This window comes from Pelodiscus sinensis, chromosome 26, assembly GCF_052426305.1.
Source record: "Pelodiscus sinensis isolate ZL-2025 chromosome 26, ASM5242630v1, whole genome shotgun sequence".
NCBI classification, from domain to species: domain Eukaryota; kingdom Metazoa; phylum Chordata; order Testudines; family Trionychidae; genus Pelodiscus; species Pelodiscus sinensis.
The window spans coordinates 19,075,330-19,093,030 of record NC_143077.1 but is presented as its reverse complement, the minus strand read 5'-3'; the positions used below and the strand labels follow the sequence as shown (position 1 = coordinate 19,093,030).

The 17,701-nt window shown below is 59.0% G+C and overlaps 1 long non-coding RNA gene across 1 annotated transcript; it reads right to left on the bottom strand.

Moving 5' to 3' along the window:
• Window positions 1–9,691: 9,691 nt before the first annotated feature.
• Window positions 9,692–10,761, bottom strand: LOC149521575 (uncharacterized). The gene is made up of 3 exons (XR_016347894.1): window positions 10,638–10,761; window positions 10,200–10,267; window positions 9,692–9,797 (listed from the first exon to the last, which is right to left on the bottom strand). It is a non-coding gene; the product is annotated as an uncharacterized LOC149521575 (long non-coding RNA).
• Between the last annotated feature and the right edge of the window lie 6,940 nt (window positions 10,762–17,701).

Below are 17,701 nucleotides of genomic sequence, written 5' to 3'. Positions count from 1 at the left end.
ATTATGCACCCACCTTATCGTGGCCCTATCTAAGTTATATTTGCCTAGTTTATCAATAAGAATATCATGCGAGACCGTATCAAATGCCTTACTAAAGTCTAGGTATATGACATCCACCGCTTCTCCCTTATCCACAAGGCTCGTTATCCTATCAAAGAAAGCTATCAGATTAGTTTGGCATGACTTGTTCTTCACAAACCCATGCTGGCTATTCCCTATCACTTTATTACCTTCCAAGTGTTTGCATATGATTTCCTTAATTACCTGCTCCATTATCTTCCCTGGGACAGACGTTAAACTGACCGGTCTGTAGTTTCCTGGGTTGTTCTTATTCCCCTTTTTATAGATGTGCACAATATTTGCCCTTTTCCAGTCTTCTGGAATCTCCCCTGTCTGCCATGATTTTTCAAAAATCATAGCTAAAGGCTCAGATAGCTCCTCTATCAGCTCCTTGAGTATCCTGGGATGCATTTCATCAGGAGCTGGTGACTTGCTGACATCTAACTTTCCTAAGTGATTTTTAACTTGTTCTTTGTGTATCCTATCTTCTAAACTTACCCTCTCTCTGCTTGTATTCACTACGTTAGGCACACCTCCAGACTTCTCGGTGAAGACCGAAACAAAGAAGTCATTGAGCATCTCTGACATTTCCAAGTTTCCTGTTACTGCTTCTCCCTCCTCACTAAGCAGTGGGCCTACCCTGTCCTTGGTCTTCCTCTTGCTTTTAATGTATTTATAAAAGGTCTTCTTGTTTCCCTTTATGCCTGTAGCTAGTTTGATCTCATTTTGTGCCTTTGCCTTTCTAATCTTGCCCCTGCATTCCCGTGTTGCTTGCCTATATTCATCCTTTGTTAGTTGTCCTAGTTTCCATTTTTTATACGACTCCTTTTTTATTTTGAGATCATGCAAGATCTCCTTGTTAAGCCAAGCTGGTCTTTTGCCATATTTTCTATCTTTCCTACACAGCGGAATTGTTTGCTTTTGGGCCCTTAACAACGTCCCTTTGAAATACTTCCAACTCTCCTCAGTTGTTTTTCCCTTCAGTCTTGCTTCCCATGGGACCTTACCTACAAGTTCTCTGAACTTATCAAAATCTGCCTTCCTGAAATCCATTAGCTCAATTGTGCTGGTCTCCCTTCTACCTTTCCTTAAGATCATGAACTCTATTATTTCATGATCACTGTCCCCTATACTGTCTTCCACTTTCAAGTTCTCAACTAGTTCCTCCCTATTTCTTAAAACCAAATCCAGAACAGCTTCTCCTCTGGTAGCTTTTTCAACCTTCTGAAACAGAAAGTTGTCTCCAATGCAGTCCAGAAACTTCTTGGATAGCCTGCGCCCCGCTGTGTTAGTTTCCCAACATATGTCTGGATAGTTGAAGTCCCCCATCACCACCAAATCTTGGGCTTTGGCTAGTTTTGTTAATTGTTTAAAAAAGGCCTCATCCACCTCTTCCACCTGGCTAGGTGGCCTGTAGTAGACTCCTAGCATGATATCACCCTCGTTTTTTACCCCTTTTAGCTTAACCCAGAGACTGTCTACACAGCTATCTCCTACGTTCATCTCCACTTCAGTCCAAGTGTGTACATTTTTAATATACAAGGCAACCCCTCCTCCCTTTTTTCCCTGTCTGTCCTTCCTGAGCAAGCCGTACCCTTCCATACCAACATTCCAATCGTGCGTCCCATCCCACCAGGTTTCTGTAATACCAATGATATCAAAGTTGTATTTATTGGTTAGCAATTCCAGTTCTTCCTGCTTATTACCCATACTTCTTGGATTTGTATATAGGCATCTAAGATACTGATTTGATCTTGCCTCCCTGTTGTGCCCTGACCCTCCTTGCTCCTTCCCATTATAGGCCGTAATCCCCCCCATTTCCAACCCATCTCTCAGTCCCGCACATTCAGCACTTGCCTGTGGGCTTTGCTCACCTGTCCCCGTCGAACCTAGTTTAAAGCCCTCCTCACAAGGTTAGCCGGCCTGTGTCCAAACTGAATGACAGGAAATTACCTGTGAGAAATTTGAATGTGTGGAATCCAGGGAGCTCAGGGCTGGGGTGTGTGGGTGTGGGGAGCTCAGGTTAGGGGGATGGAGTGTGAGGATGTGGGGGAGCTCAGGGCAGGGGGGTGGGAAGTCTGTAGATGTGGGGGAGCTCAGAGCAGTGGGATGGGGAATGTGGGAGTATGGGGAGCTCAGGGCGGGGGATGAGGAGTGTGAGGATGTGGGGGAGCTCAGGGCAGGGGGTGGGGAGTGTGGGAGGATGGGGAGCTCAGGGCAGGGGTATGGTGGAGCTCAGGACAGGGAGCTGGGGAGTGTATGGGTGTGGGGAGCTCAGGGCAGGGAGTCCAGGAGTGAGGGGGGGGGGGCGCAGTGCAGGGATTGTGGTGCAGGAGTCAGGGGTAGGTGGTGGGGGGTGTTTGGAGGCTCAGGGCAGGGGACTGGGAGTGCAGCCACTACACTACTTGGCCACCAGATCCCTGGAGTACACTGTGGCTGTGCAGCCCAGCGTGCTGACAGCACCCAAAGCCCCGCCCCCAGCCCGCCAGGCTTAGTGGGGCATCCCAGAGCGGCTTCCTATCGCCCTTGTCTAGCACAACATGGACAGTTGGTTCCCACTACCGTGATCTCCTAGGAGACTGAGACACCATTCTGCCAGGACGGCCCAAGCTGCTGAGGGAAATTGCCCCTCACCATCCCGTCTATCCAGGTCCCTCTGCCTCTGGGTTTGTTCTTCAAGGGCCAGATGTGTGGGGCTGGGACTGTCCTTGTTCTGTGTTTGCAGAGTGCCCAGCAGAATGGCTCCTGCTTCACCCCTGGCCTAGAAATAAGCAGACCAGGCAGTTTGGGGAGGGAAGAACCAGGGAAGGGAAGGTTTGGGGCCGGGGGCTAAGAGGCGGGGCTGGGAGGCAGGGCTGGGGTGGAGATGCAGATGGAGGGAGTTGGGGTGGAGGCTGGAAGAAATGGAACTCAAGGAGCTGGAAGGGTTGGTGAAGGATGGAGTAAAGGGAGGGGGGCCAGGCTACAGGACATGGAGGTGCCAGCCACAGGAGGGAGGAAGAGACGTTTGTTTGACAGGACCCCAGGGATTTGGGAGCGAGGAACAGTGGGAGGGGAGTGGGAAACATTTGGGGAGAGGAACCTTTGGGAGACCTGGTGGTGAGGAGGGCGGCAGTCAATGGGAGAGGAGACAAAAAGGAGCAGGTGCTGCCTGGGTCCAAGGAGGTGGGGAGAGATGGGGTCTGGGTGTCACGAGTACCAGAGTTAGCTGCACCTCCGTCCTCCTCCCTACCTGGTATCTCTGCCCCCTCCCTCCCGAACTTTCCTTCTGCATGTCTCTGGGCCTCTCTGTCAGTGCCAGAGGGGATCCCTCCCCCCCCCCCCCATGGCTGGATTCTTCCCTTCCCGAGACATGCAGTCACCATCTCAGTGGGGTGGGAGCCCTTCGATGCTTCGCCTGCGTGTTCCCAGCCGAGAAGGGGCGGCTAATCCCGCAGAAGCAGAGCCCTGCACTTTTGAGTACCTGGACCCAGGGTTTTGCTGCTTTATAGCGGGTGGGGTTAAAATAACGGAACGTCTCTTGTCCCACCAATCCCAGCAAGGACTCACCCCTCTTCTCTGCATTGCGCAGCGTCCGGGGGATACCGCCCCGCGGGGACACTCATGCCCGTGTCCAAGGGGCTGTCCCGTAGCCTATGTCAGTGTGAAAAGCATTAAAGGACCCTGCCCCAGAGGGAGAGCGTCTCTGGGGGCGTTGTCCCGGGATGACTGCAGTGCTTTGTCCACACCAGAGTAGTGAGAGGCAGCCGCAGCCAGGGTTGCCAGATGGTCAATAAAAATACCAGACATACTTGCCATTGCATCACAACCTAGAGTACATCTTATTTAGAAAATTGAGATATTTTCTCAATTTATCTCCTGGACAGAAAGCTCAAATACTGGACTGTCCGGTTCAAACGGGACACCTGGCAACCCTAGCCGCAGCCCCTGCCCGGAAAAGCTCCCAGGGGGCTGAGGCCCACTCAGGGGAGTGGCAGGGCCAAGGGCTCTGCAGCAGACCTGGGACTTGAACCTCAGTCTCCCAGAAGTTCCACAACCAGCCCGCTCTGCTTTGCTAAAGGAGCAGGCGGGACTGTTTGTGCAGGAGGAGGAGCTGGGCTGGCTGGCTGGCTGGCTGGGGCAGGCCACAGCAGGGCTCAGCCCTTGGCCTGGCTGAGAGCGAGGAGAGGCCTGCAGGCTGAGGGGCAGTGTGACGGACCGGGCCGTGTCTGGGCACAGCTGAGGGCGTCTGCTCAAGGCGAATTGCTCAACTTCGGGGCTCCTTACAGCCCCCAGACTGGTGACCTCTCCACACAGGCCACAAACCAGTCCCACAGAGCGCTTCAGCTGCCTGCCTGAAGCCTCACGAGCAAAACCCCTCCGGCACCCCAGCAATATCCATGCCCCCGATGGCCCCGGGCCTCATACACCGGTGGGGGTCCTAGCACCCAATCCCACCTACCCCGAACAAGTTCTGTCTGGTCCCAAGAAACCAGCCACAGATCCCTGGTCAATTTACCCTCTGGATCTTACCCACAAATCATGCTGAGCCAATCCTTTAGCATCTAACACCTAAAGGTTTATTATTACAATAAAGAAAAGCATGAGAGTAAGGTTGTTAAAGGAATAGTATGTTACATGCACCGAATGTCCCAGTTCTCAATGCAGCCTCTAGCAGAGATGTTACAGCTGCTGGTTTAAGAGTTCTTGTTGCACATCCTAGGGTCAGGATGGGTTCACAGGTCTCTCGGGCTCTTCGATCCCTGCAATGCTGCCTCTGGGATGAAGTGCTGAGCTGAGAACCAAGATGGCATCGACCACATGGCCTATTTATCCCTCCTTCCTGGCCTCTTCTTGGCTGCAGGAGATCACCTGGTCCTCAGCCTCTCTCTGCTGGCCGCTCTTAGGTGTCCGCCCTCATGCTTTAGGTGTGTCCTTGGCCCATTCAGTGCCATTGTCCCACAGGGCCTCGCTAATTAGCATGTCCACAGGCCGGGCTCTGCCCAATGCTCAACCACATGCAGAGAAATATTCAGGATCCACACAGACTACAGATTCCTAACTACACACACAGACGTTATACAACCACATAAATAGCTTACATAGGACTATCAGATAATAAGCTTCTATTCAGCACCCCACATGGCCCCCTTTTCTACCATTTTCTGGGGCCAACACCCCCACCTATGGGTGCAGCAGTGATCTGGCTGCTCCCCTCAAGATCCAGTAATGTGACAGGCAGTGACTGGAGGAGCTGCCTGGGCATAGACTGTAACCCAGGGGCCCACAGTGCAGCAATCATCAGCAGTGTCTGTGTCTCCCCAGCCCCCATTCAGAGCTGAGTACAGGTACCTCCCCAGCCCCCTCCCCACCCCCGTCTCCTGCTCACAGCAGGTCAATAGGGTTCTCCCATTCTTGGGCCTCTGGTTCCCATGCAGCTGCTCCCAACAGGAGTCCCTTGCAGCCCGGCAGGCTGGGGCAGGCCCCATCTCTCCAGCACCAAGGTGATGACGGATACAGACACCAGGAGGAGCGAGACGAGGGTGCAGCCAATGGCCTAGCGGGCAGGAGATGTGGCCGGCCCTGCAAATGGAAAGGACCTGGTGACAGTCGGGTGCAAAGTGGCAAATGGCTCTGCAGTGCCAGCACTAGGCACAGAGCAGCTGCCGTGTAGAGACCTTGGGTGAGTGCCCAGAGGGCTAGATCTACAGGGGATCATGCTGCAGGGGGCATGTTCCCCCGACAGGAGGCCGAAGTGACAGAGGCTGTTGGGGACTCTCCTCCCTTTGCCCAGGTGGTGTTGGAGGAGCAGGGAAGGACCCAGGTTTGCTCAGGCTGCACCAGGACTTGGTGCAAAGGCCTGACAGGAGCCAGCAACGGACACAGCAGCCCAGACCCTCTCGCCTCTCCCCAGTATGGCTGGCAGCTCACAGGGGCGACCCCGCCCTGGGCACGAGGCCTTGGCACCGGCTGTGGGCTCAGGAGGGGGCGGACATGGGACATAAGCGATGCCGAAGGGAGGGGTGTGGGCATTAGAGGCCACTACCATTGCCCCGCCCCCTTCCCCGCACCTACCCCTGCCCCTGTTCTGAGGCCACGCCCCCACTCGTTCCACTCCCCCCTCCCTCTGCTGCTTGGGCTCCCCCACCCTCACTCAGGTTCGCTGGCCTGAGGCTGGGGTTACGGTGCAGGATGGCTGGGGAGTGGGGCGCGGCAGAGGCTGCGGGTTGCAGGCTCTGGGACAGGTTCAGGGCAGCGATGGGAGTTTGGGTGCAGACTCAGAGGCAGTTAACTGTGGGAGGAGGATCCAACAGGAGGCTGGGGTTTGGGGTGGGGGGTGTCTACCCCAGCTGCCTGAGAGATACTAGACTGACTCTGGTTTCCTTGTGTCTCCCCGGCTGGGCTCTCACTCCCACTTCTCCTCTCAGGGTCCCTGCCGGCTCCCCTGCTCTATCTGAATGCGTCCCTGGCGCCTCCAACCCCCCCCAAGCCTCACGAATGTGGCCCCGACTGAGACATCTCACTCCCCTGGCACTCCAGCCCCAGCACAGATTAACTCTCCTGGGTTCCAGGGAGAGTGGCATTTGCGGGTCCCTCTCAATCTGAGGGGGGGCCAAAAATGAGGGATCCCCGAACCTCAGTCCTCCCTGTCCCTTCCCCTCACCTCAGTGAGGCTTGTGGGTTTTGGAAGAAGGGTTTTTGTATTTTGCTTTTCTCGTGTGTGGTCCCCAACTGGTTTTTCTGGGGGTCAGTGGCCCTGGAGACAAAAAAGGTTCCTCATCCCTGCCTTTAAGAAAGAAAACTTTGAAACCCTTTGTGGTAGACAGAAATTAACATTTGACCTTATTGAAAATGAAGTTTCCTAAAGTTAAAACACCTAATCTGTGTAAACATTCAAATTAAACCAGTCACCCAAGCTCCAGCAGTAGCACAATGGCGCCGCGTGATGATGCAATGGACGGTGCGCACCCAGGCTCCTCCCCTCAGCTCTCTTCTGCACCCAACCGCCCCGTCCCAGACCCCAAACTCCTCGGTAGAAATGTGGCCCTTGACCACTTGCCAAAATGCCCCCCCCCATTAAAAATCATTGACAAAGCCTGATCCAAATGTTTTTTGAAACGTTATTTAATCCGAATTTAAATACATTCTATACAATTGGGAGGGTTGGCGGGAGGGGGACGCAGCTGCTGGCTCCTCAGCTCCTTGTGCTCTCACTGGCTGTCTTCCTGCTGCAAGGGAAGCAGAATCCGTCACATTCATCCCTGGGGACTCAGGGGTACTGGGCCCCCCCAGCATTTCCCCCCTCCTCCCCCCTGCGCTGAGACTTGTTCTGCTCTCTGGTCACCCCCCGTCAGGCCCGCAGGGTGAGCTTCTGACCCACCCAGCAGGGACGTGGGGTGGGGGCAGCATGAGGAAAGGGGCGGGGGACTCCCTGAGGGGATGGGAAGGAGACCCTGGCCCTGCCCCGCTCTCCTGCATCTGCTCCGGCTGCTCACCATGTATCCCAGGAGCTGATGGGCCTGCCCATGCAGGGCGTGGGCCAGGACCAGCCCGGCCTGGCTGGGGCGCCTCAGGGGGGAGCGGGCAGCGAGCAGAGCCTTGTCTAAAAAGCAGTTCTCCTGCTCTGGCGTGAAGAGCTGCCCAAAGACCTGAAATCAAGAGCACGGGAGGTTTCAGCTGACGGCCCAGAGCCCGGCCCCAACTCCTGGGGCTAAAACAGCTTCCTCCTTCTGCAAACTCCCTTCCAGACCCTGCACCCAGACGCTCTCCTCACCCTGCACCCCAACCCCTGCCCCAGGTCACACCTTCCTCCTGCCCCCAAGACCCTCCCAGACCTCACCCCCTCCGCACAACAGAGCAGCCCTAGGCCACTGGCCAACATCTTGGAGCGACCTCCATCAAAAAGTGTTGCCCCCCCCCGCCCTGCTTCCCCTCCTACGGGAGATCCGGGGCAAGGTGCGGCGCTGCCCCTAGGAAGCGCCACCCCTTTGAAACGCCGGGACAGCGTCACAAAGGGGCAGCGCCGCCCTGTCCACGGCTCGAATAGTCGAGGGAAAATGCATCGACCATTCGATCAGCGACTCCCCGCTCCCACCCCGCGTCCTACCCGCACGAGGGCCCCAGCCAGCCCCACCCCCGAGCCCTGCCCTGCCCTGGCAGCGCGTCCTTACCTCTCCCACCCGCACGGTGTTGCTGTGCGCCAGGACCCATCTCTCCTTATAGTAGTGCCTGCACCACAGGTCCTCTGCCTGGTGGATGTTGAGGCCTGCAAGAGACAAACCAGGGTGATTCTGCTGGCAGGTCTGAGCCCTTCCCCTCCCACGGGTCCCTGCAGGCATCCCTGGGCAAATGGAGGGGCACAGGGGGCAGAAGGGGAACACAGAGGGACGCATCCCCCCTTGGGCCAGTCTGGGGGAAAAGGGCTGGGTCCCCTCCCCCCGCCGCCGGCACCCTCAGGGTGTCCCTGGGGCCCAGGTCCCGGCTGGGTTCCTTACCCCTGTGGTGCAGGAGGAGTCGGTACAGGCTGTGCACCCCCTTCCGGGCCAGCCGGCTGACGTCTTCGGATGGGTCCGAAATAAAAAGGCCCAGCTGGGCCACGTGGTGACCCATCCTCGGCCAGTCGGCGGAGTTCTGAGGGGAGAGAAGAGGGGGGGTCCCTCAGCATCCTGGGGCTGCACGTCCCATGCTAACGGCCGCCGAGGCGGTTCTGAGCTCGGGGACGGACAGAGACACCTCCCGGGGCGGGGCGGGGCGGGGCGGGGCCGGCCTTGCGAGGAGACAACCCTGAGCAATGGCCCCGACTGAAGGGTCACTCCGGGGGTGGAACAAGGGGATCCACTGACGGCCACTCCCCAGTCTGGGGCCCAGGTGCCCCCGGAAAGGCCCAGGGTCGCCCCTCCCCGGGGAAAGGAGAACGCGGCCCATTCCCGGCCCATTCCCAGCTCTGCCTCCCGGGGACGCTCCCAGCCCCGCGCCCTGCAGCCCCAGACCCCCCGGCTCCGAGGTCACTTACCTCAAACCCCGGGAGGGTGGTGGCGACTCCCAGCAGGGCCGTGGTGCTGCCAAGGGCCCTGGCTCGCTCCTGGGGCAGGCGGGACTCCAGCCACGGGCTCAGGTGCTGGGGGGGAAAGAGGCAGGTCAGGACCCGTAGGGAGGCGCCGGTTCTGGGCAGAGCCTGGGGCTCCTCTCAGACTGTGCCCCCCCCCCCCAGCCACTGACACAGCTCCTCTCTCGGCCCCCCGAGGAAGCAGGGACAATGGCCCCGTCCCCCCCACGGGGCTCACCTCCATGATCAGCTGCAGCCTGGCGGTGTCTGGGGACTCGGCGAGGAGGCTTGCCAGTAGGGCCTGGAGGTCGACGGGAAGGGCCCGGATGAACTGCTGCAAGACAAGGGGGAGCCCTGGGTCAGAGGGGGGTTGGGGAATCCAGGCCACCCGCTGGCTCCGGGGTGCAACATTGAGCAGGGTCTGAGCCGCCTCGCAGAGCAGGGAGGAGCCCAGGCTGGGCATGGAAGGGACGGGCCCCCAGGGAGAGCAACGGGAAACCTGGAGGGAAGGATCCAAACCTGCAGCTTCTTCTCTCCCTCTGCCCCCACCCCCACTCCTCTCTGGAGCTCCAGCCCAGCCCGGGAGCAGGGCCCGGAGGGACGTACCTGTGTGTGGATGGGCTCCTGCTGCCAGTCCCCAGACACAGTCTGTCCCACGGCCGCCCTCAGCAGGGGGCTCAGGAGCTGGGCCTGTAGGGGAGGCTGCAAGGTGCTGGCAGGAGAGAGGGGCAGAGACTGTTCATTCAGCAGCAGGGCTGTGTCCAGACTCAGGGGTTTTTCGGGAAAAGTAGCCTTTTTCCGAAAAAACATCACCTGCGTCTAGACTGCAGTCGCGTTCTTTCGAAATTAAATCGAAAGAACGCGGCTTTTCTTTCCACGGCGGTAAACCTCATTTCACGAGGAAGAACGCCTTCTTTGGAAAGTGCTTCTTTCGAACGAAGGCGTTCTTGAATGGAACTAGGGCTTCTTCGAAAGAGAGCATCCAGACTCACTGGGTGCTCTCTTTCGAAAGAGGCTTGCAGTCTAGACATAGCCCAGGAGACAGAGACTTTCCCACTCCCTGGTCAGGGGATCTGCTCTGGGGGGGAGTCGGCGGGGGGGGGGGGGTCGGTACCTGAGGCTGCAGGCGGCGTTGAGGCAGTCGGCCAAGACCAGTGGGGTGGGGGAGTCCTCCATGATCTCCTGTGAGACCCAAGGAGACAAAGGGGCGTGTGAGGCTGGGGCCCCCAAGAGACGCTCACACGGCCAGCGCCCCCACCCAGCAGGATCCAACCCCACTGCCTCCCGCTGGCCTGTAGCCCCCCTGCCCGGCACAGGGCCCCTCCCAGCACCCCCCTCCCAAACCGGGACCAGCTCAATCCTTGTCCCCAGGCCGTCTCCTGCCCCTCACTGCCCTGGTGACCAGCCTCTGAACCTCCTCATCCCTGCTCCCCAGGCGCATCCTCAGCAGCCCGCTCTGCTAACCTTCCAGCTCCCCCCCCCATGGCCCAGGCAGACCCCTGTCCACCCCACGTATCCCCTCCCCTCCTCCCGGCCGCCGCGACTCGCTCACCACGATCCTGGCCATCATGGTGTCCTTGCAGCAGCGCGGCGCCAGGGTGTCCTCGCCCCTTTGGAGGGCGGCGAGGCAGGCGGGGGGGACGGCCAGGAGGAACCGCTGCAGGGCGGCTGGGCTCTGCACCCCAGAGAGAGTCTGTGAGCCTGGGGCCTGCCTGCCCCCCACGGACAGCTGCAGGGCTCAGGCCTCCCAGGAGTGGAGGTGGGAGCTGCCGGTTGTCCAAGCACCCACACTCCCCCCCCAACTGCTTCCTCAGGCTTGTGGGGGCCCAGCTGGTGCATGACAAGAGACCTCAGCTTGGGGGGCCCAGGTCATGCAGGAGAAGGGGCCCCAGGGGGATCCCCAGGGACAAGCCCCTCCCGGAGGGGGGGACGTGCTGGGAAGGGGCCGGACAATCTCGGGTCCCCCCCGTGTGGAGAAGGTTCCTACCGTGTCCCGGGTGTGGAGCTGCTCTTCAATATCATAGATGGCCCCTTCCTCCACCTGGGAGTCCATCCGCTCCTGGCAGAGCTCCGCCGAGGCGCAGGGGGGCTCTGTGCGGGAGGGAAGGGACCAGGGTGACTCCAGCGGCCAGCAGGGGTCACGCGCCCCCATGTCAGGGACCCAGGGCAGGTTGGGCCCCACACGCCCCTCGCAGGGACCCATCCCCCTTCCACCCTCACATCTGCCAACGCCCTCAGCAGAGCCCCCGCCAGGAACAAGAGAGCCAAGCAGCAGCTCCCGCCCCCATCCATTGCCCTGGCTGCGGGGCAGACACTGGGGCTGCCCCCCCGTGTACTGGGTGAGCCCCTGGGCCCAGCATGTTCACGGCCCCTCACCTGGGTCTGAGCGGCTGCAGGAGGTGGCCCGGCTGCAGCTGGAGGCCCAGGCGCTGCTGCTCACTGAGCTGGACCCACAGCTGCAGGGGCTGGTGCGGAGAGGCTGGGGGCTCCCGGAGACTGGCAGGTCCCCGGGGGCCGGGCAGGGCGATGCCCCCTGGTGGTAATGGGGGCTGGGCTCCTGGGGCAGGTGTTTCTCTCCACAGAGGAGGCCCCAGAGCCACCCTACCCGGCTGCCCCGCTGGGCTGGGTCCCGCCTTCCCAGCCGCCTCTGGAGCCAGGTCCGGAGGGGCCTGGCCGGTGGGCGAGTCGCCCCGAGCTGGTGGGATTCAGCTTCCCCGCCCGCGGGGACGGAGGAGCTGCTTCCCACCGGCCCTGGGGCCATCTTCAGGGCTTTCCGGAACCACAGCCTGATGTGTTTGGCCATGCTGCAAATGAGGGGAGCAAAGGGGAGCTTGGGGCGCAGCCTGCAGAGCGAAATCCAGGGGTTCCAGCTCCCCAGAGCGACTGCCCCCAGCCCCCAAATGGCCCCTTGCTTATCGGCTCGGTCTTGCACAGGCACTTCTGGCCCTTGACCGAGGGCTGGGCCTGCCTGGAACCCAGCCGGCCCCGGGCGGGATCCAAACCCCTGGGGGCTCTTACCTTCTGCAAAACGCTGTCCGGATGTGGAACTCACAGAGGACAAAGCAACTGTGAGCAGGAGACGCACCAGAGCTAAAGCAACCGGGGGTCTCCAAAGTCCCCTGGGCCCGCCCCCCCCTTTTCTCAGCCTGAGATGTGGGTTCCTCTGTGAGGTCACCACCTCCCCACCTGCCCTTTGCCTGATCTGCTGAGGGCTGCCCAAAGCCCCTGTGAGGTCACTGCCCCCCCCACCTCACCCTGCCAGGCAAATGTCCTGCCTCTGGCCACCCCTCTGGGAAGTTGGAGCCATTCCTAGGGGTCCCCCCCACTCCCTGACTGGGCATCCTGCAGCCAGCAGCTCCAGTAGCCCCATAGGCTGCTCCCTGCCCTACACTGCAGGCTTCTTGCACAAGAACTGTTTCACACCGGAGTTCTTGCGCAAAAGGTCTCGTGCAAGAGCACCTCCACCCTGCCATGTGCTTTTGCACAAGAGTGTCCATGGCACTGTGAACGCTTTCTCGTGCAAGAAAGCTCTGATGACCATTTTAGCCATAAAAGTGTCTTGCTCAAGAAGCCCCTGGTGCCCGTCCACGCTGCCTTCTTGCACAACAGCTCTTGCACAAAAGGGGCTTATTCCTCGTGGGGAGAGGAATAACTCCTGTGCAAGAAGCCCTCTTTTCTGATGCTTTACTGCAAATTTACTTGCACAAGAATTCACGTGCAGTGTAGACGCGCCACAAGTTTTTGCACAAGAACAGTTGTTCTTGAGCAAAATGCCTGCAGTGCAGACGTGGCCTTGGTGTCACCCAGCACTGGACTTCCTGGCCAGGAGCAAGAGTTAGAGCCTCCCACTCGCCCCGCTGCCTCTCACGGGCTCCCGTCCGGCCCCAGCCCTGGGCTTTGCCCTAGCGCATCCCAGCAAGGCCTCTGGCCTGCACTAGACCCATTGACATGTGGAGAATCCACCACTGCCCTGGGGCGCTTTTGTCTATGGGACTCGGACTCACAGCTGAGCATGGAGCCTGATTTTAGTTCGAACTAGCGGGGTAGTGTAGACATACCCCCTGAGACTCACTGGTGCTGGCTCACCCCCTGTCCTGCTCGTGGCTCCGTTGTCCTCCTCCCCGCAGCCCCCCCCAGCTCTAAATGCTGCTCACATCAGTTCCCCTTCCCCGTGGCCAGGCCCTGCAGGGCTCTGGGGGCTGGTTTGCTGCCCTCAGCCCTGCAGTAGCCTGCTCCCCAGTTTGCAGCCCCTCCCATCATGCGTGGGGTCTCCTGGTACCGGAGGGAGGACGGGGCAGACCAGGAAGGTTAATTTGATGTTGCAGCGGCAGGAAGAGGAGGGGTGGCGCAGAGGAGCTGTCAGTACATTATCCCAATACGCCATCCCAGTGCAGGCGTCGCACTCAGCTCTACCTGCAGAGGAGTCTCTATCTGCGCTGAGCAGAAAGGGGGTCTAGGACACACACACAAGTAGCCCCAGAACCACGCAGGAGCAGAGTCGTTCTGCGAAAGGGAGAGGTTTATTGGGTCTGCGAGGGCGGCCGTAGGGGGGTGTCGTGTGTGTGCCACTCATCTCCGTCTGGGCAGCGGCACCGGTCGGGCTCAGAACTGGGCACAGGACCCGACCACGGCACCATCGATCTCCAGTGTATCGATCTGCTGGAAGCCGCGGCAGAGCTGAATTGCAGAACGGCTGCCCATTGGCAAAGACCTTGAAATGCTGGTTCCTGCAGCCGATGGAGAGGAACCCACTCCTCCTGGGGGGAGGAGCAGCCAAGAGAGGGACCCACTCAGACCGGTCTGGCAGCGTGACGTAGTGGAACCAGCGCTGCCTAGGTAGGCTTTTACCTCCCCCCAGTCTGCTTCTGAGACCGAGTTTCCCCCTCTGCCCCATGGGCTAACAACAAGGCACTTTACAAACATTCTCTGTGTCATCGGCATTGTATGAAGGGGGAAACTGAGGCATGGAGCGGCATCTGATTTATATAGCTCAAGCCAGTCCCCACCCCTCTCGGTCTGCAGGAAAAGAAGCCAAGTGCTCTTGTTCCCACCAGTCCCACAGGACTCCTCATCGCTTTTGTTCCCACCAGTCCTCCATTCCCCTGCTTCCACCTGATGTCAAATACACAAAGCTCACTACTTCTTCTTTCCTGCACTTAAGCCAAGCAGATCAGGATGGGGAGGAGACATGAGGGAGCCCCCAGGCTCTTGCTCTTTCTCGCACATACACACACATAAATTACTTTAGAAAATGCCAGGTGTGAGCTAGAGGAGAATCTCCATTAACTGTTAGCACTATAGGGCATATGATACATACATAAAGCATTTACAGTCCATCCAGCAGAGGGCAACAATACACCCCGCACACATGTAGCGCCCCGAGCCAGCGGCTGCAGGATGAGCCAGGCAGCCAGTGCCAGCGAGCCGTCCCCCCGCCCAGTCCCCCAGCACCCAGGGGCCAGCCAGGGGCCGTAGATGGCGCGCACCCTCCTGGTCTAGTGTGGAGGTCATGGACCTCATTGAGGTTTGGGGGCAGGCCCCCAGCGTCCATGATCTCTGTACTAGGAGGAGGAACGTGGCCGTCTACGGGCGCATAGCGGCCGCCATGGCCCGAAAGGGACACAGGCCACCCAGGAGCAGGTGCACCTGAAAGTAAACCAGCTGCGGCAGGCGTACGCCATGGCCACCAGGGGCGGCGCCGCAGCAGGGGCTGCCACCTGCCCCTACTTCCCTGCCCTCGACCGACTCTTGGGGGGCGGGGCGGTCCGTGCCAGCCCGGGAGGCAGCGAGCCGGGACTGGAGGGCCCTGACCTGGGCACACCGGAGGGGCCACCACAAGGAGTTCCAGCACTGGAGTCGGCAGGGTCATCCAGGGAGACCGTACCGGGGAAGTAGTTCCAATTAAGTAGTTCGGGGGAGGAGGCGGGAGGGAGACCAGGGACCGCGCACGTGGGCCATGCCTCCCACGGATCACACAGACACCTGTGCACGTGCAAGCACATGCCATGCCACGCTCCAGCTGCGTGACACCCAGGGGCCGTGGCCCAATAGGCACATGCATGTCTGAAGAGACCTGACATGCTCCTGACCCTGGGGCGGGACCCAGCAGGATGCTTTCCCTCCACACGTCTCCTCTACATGGAGGCAGGGGACATCTCCCCCCCCCGCCCGCCCACCGCCCCGGCCACACTATACATGGCACAGGGACATGGGTGCAGTCTTGGGGCAGCTCCCCGTCCCGGGGAGAGCCAGACATCCTGACCATGGCCTCTGTACAAGCACAGCGGCTCTGACGGTGCAGGGCATGGTCGCCCTCACGTTGCGGGGCGGGGGGAGGGGGCTGGGCATCATCTACTGTGTCCCCAGGGAGAAGTGACCACTCTCTTTCTCTACAGCTGTACCAGCTGCTCGTGCAGGGCGCACCACCCCACCCGGGACATGCTCCCGCACCCATGGCCTGCTCCGGTCCGCCACCACAGAGCAGGAGTACTGGGACCAGCACCTGGGGTCCTTGCGAGCCCTGCACCACACCGTCAAGGCCTGGATGTGGGAAGACCTGCAGCTCCGCCAGGAGCAGCTGGCTGAGGACCGAGCCAGAAATGCAAATCTGCAGGCCCTGCTGCAGAGCATGGTGCCCTGTGCTGATCCTGCGCCTGCTGCCCCCCCAACAACTGTCCCTCCTCCCACTCCTGCCCCCCTCCCACCTCTTCCTCCTCAACCCCCACACCCTCCTCCTCCTCAATGTCCACACCCCCCACGTCAACCTCTGCACCCTCCACCCCATCTCCCCGGGGACGCCGAGGCCCCCTCCCTTGCTGTGCTGGGAGGCGGTTGGCCCGGCGTCACCCCCACCCCGATCCCTGAGTTTCCCCTCCCCCTCTTTCCCCTTGCTTTCCCCTTCCAGCTCCCTCCTCCCAGTTTTCCCCCTCCCCTCTCCCACACTCTCTCCTGCCCTTTCCTGCCTCCTTTCCCCCGTCTCCCCACAGTTTTATTTCCCCTCCCCAGTTTTGTTAAATAAAGAGAGTTTGTATTTTTGAACACACGTGTCCTTTATTTTTTTTTACATCAGGAAGGGGGGCTAGGGAGGGGTAAGTGGAAGAAGGTGAGGGAGGAATGGGGCATGAGCCCCCGATGGGGAGGACTAGGGTGGCTCTGCAGGCTCCTTGGGTGGAAGCTCTCCTGCAGGGCCTCCTGGATCCTGACAGTCCCCCGATTGAATTCAAATTAGCTTTTAGGTCTAGATACACTAGTTCAAATTAGCTTAGTTCGAATTAACTAATTCCAATTCAGTTAGTTCGAATTCGTGCTGTAGTGTAGACATACCCATTAATGACACACTCTTGCAGTTCTGATGCCATGCAACAGAGGGCAACAGACTGCACCGAAAACGTTGCGTATGAAAAAAAAAGCTGATTGAAGTTTTTCTACAATATTTTACCAACATTTTTAAAGCACAAATCGTTTAATTTCAGTTAAATCTTTGCCCTCAAACACTTCACGTGCAATGATCTTGGGCATTCCACACAATCATTTAGCATTGAAAGGCGATCTTTTCCTGTGCTTTGCGGTGACAATTTGGATTTGGGCATCCAAATCCAAACTGGCAGGAAAATGTCTATTTGAAACTAAACCTCACACAAGCCATTTGTGCTTCTAACTGACCGTTCTGTCTCCTTTCATTTGCAAAAAACTCAAAACAAAGGAAAATGTCAAATAGAAGCCCAGGTGGGATGATACGTCTGGTGCCTCCTGCCACAGCAACCCCCCGCCCAGTGAGTGCAGAGGAGGCAATAACTCACTGGCTGCCGGGTTACGACAGGGGCAGGGAATTCCAGAAGAAACTCGCCCAGCAGAAGGGTTTGGCATTCCCCCTCGGAAAGAGCCACTTTCCTGCCCTGAAAAGACATTTCCAGGCTCAGTCATGCTGGGCGAAGCCCAGGAAAGGGGCATGGAGACAAAGCATCTCATTGGACAAGCCCGCCCCCCCCTGTTGTGTCATCATATTTCCTTTGGCATCCGTTGCCATGTGTGACGGACCGGACCGGACCGGGCCGTGTCTGGGCACAGCTGAGGGCATCCGCTCAGGGCGAATTGCTCAAATTCGGGGCTCCTTACAGCCCCCAGACTGGTGACCTTTCCAAACAGGCCACAAACCAGTCCCACGGAGCGCTTCAGCAGCCTGCCTGAAGCCTCCCGAGCAAAACCCCTCCGACACCCCAGCAATATCCGTGCCCCAGATGGCCCCGGGCCTCATACACCGGTGAGGTCACTCGTCAGGTCGGGCCGGTGAACTACGAGATCTATCAACCGGATCGGAAGAAGAAAACCCAAATATTTCATGTAAATTTCCTGAAGCACTGGCGAGAACGGGAGGCCCTGATGATTACCCCCTAGCCAGCGGAGCCCACTCTAGGGCCGGAAATACCTGATCTGGGGGAGGAAAGAGAGCCACAGCTGGGAAACACCCTCTCTGCAACCCAGGTGAAACAAGCACATTGTCTCATAGGGTATGTGGAATGAGGAGTAACGGTAGTTCGAACTAGGAAGCCTAGTTCGAACTACCTAGTTCGTGCCCCGTGTAGCCGCGCTGCACGGGGTTCGAACCAGCGGGCTTTT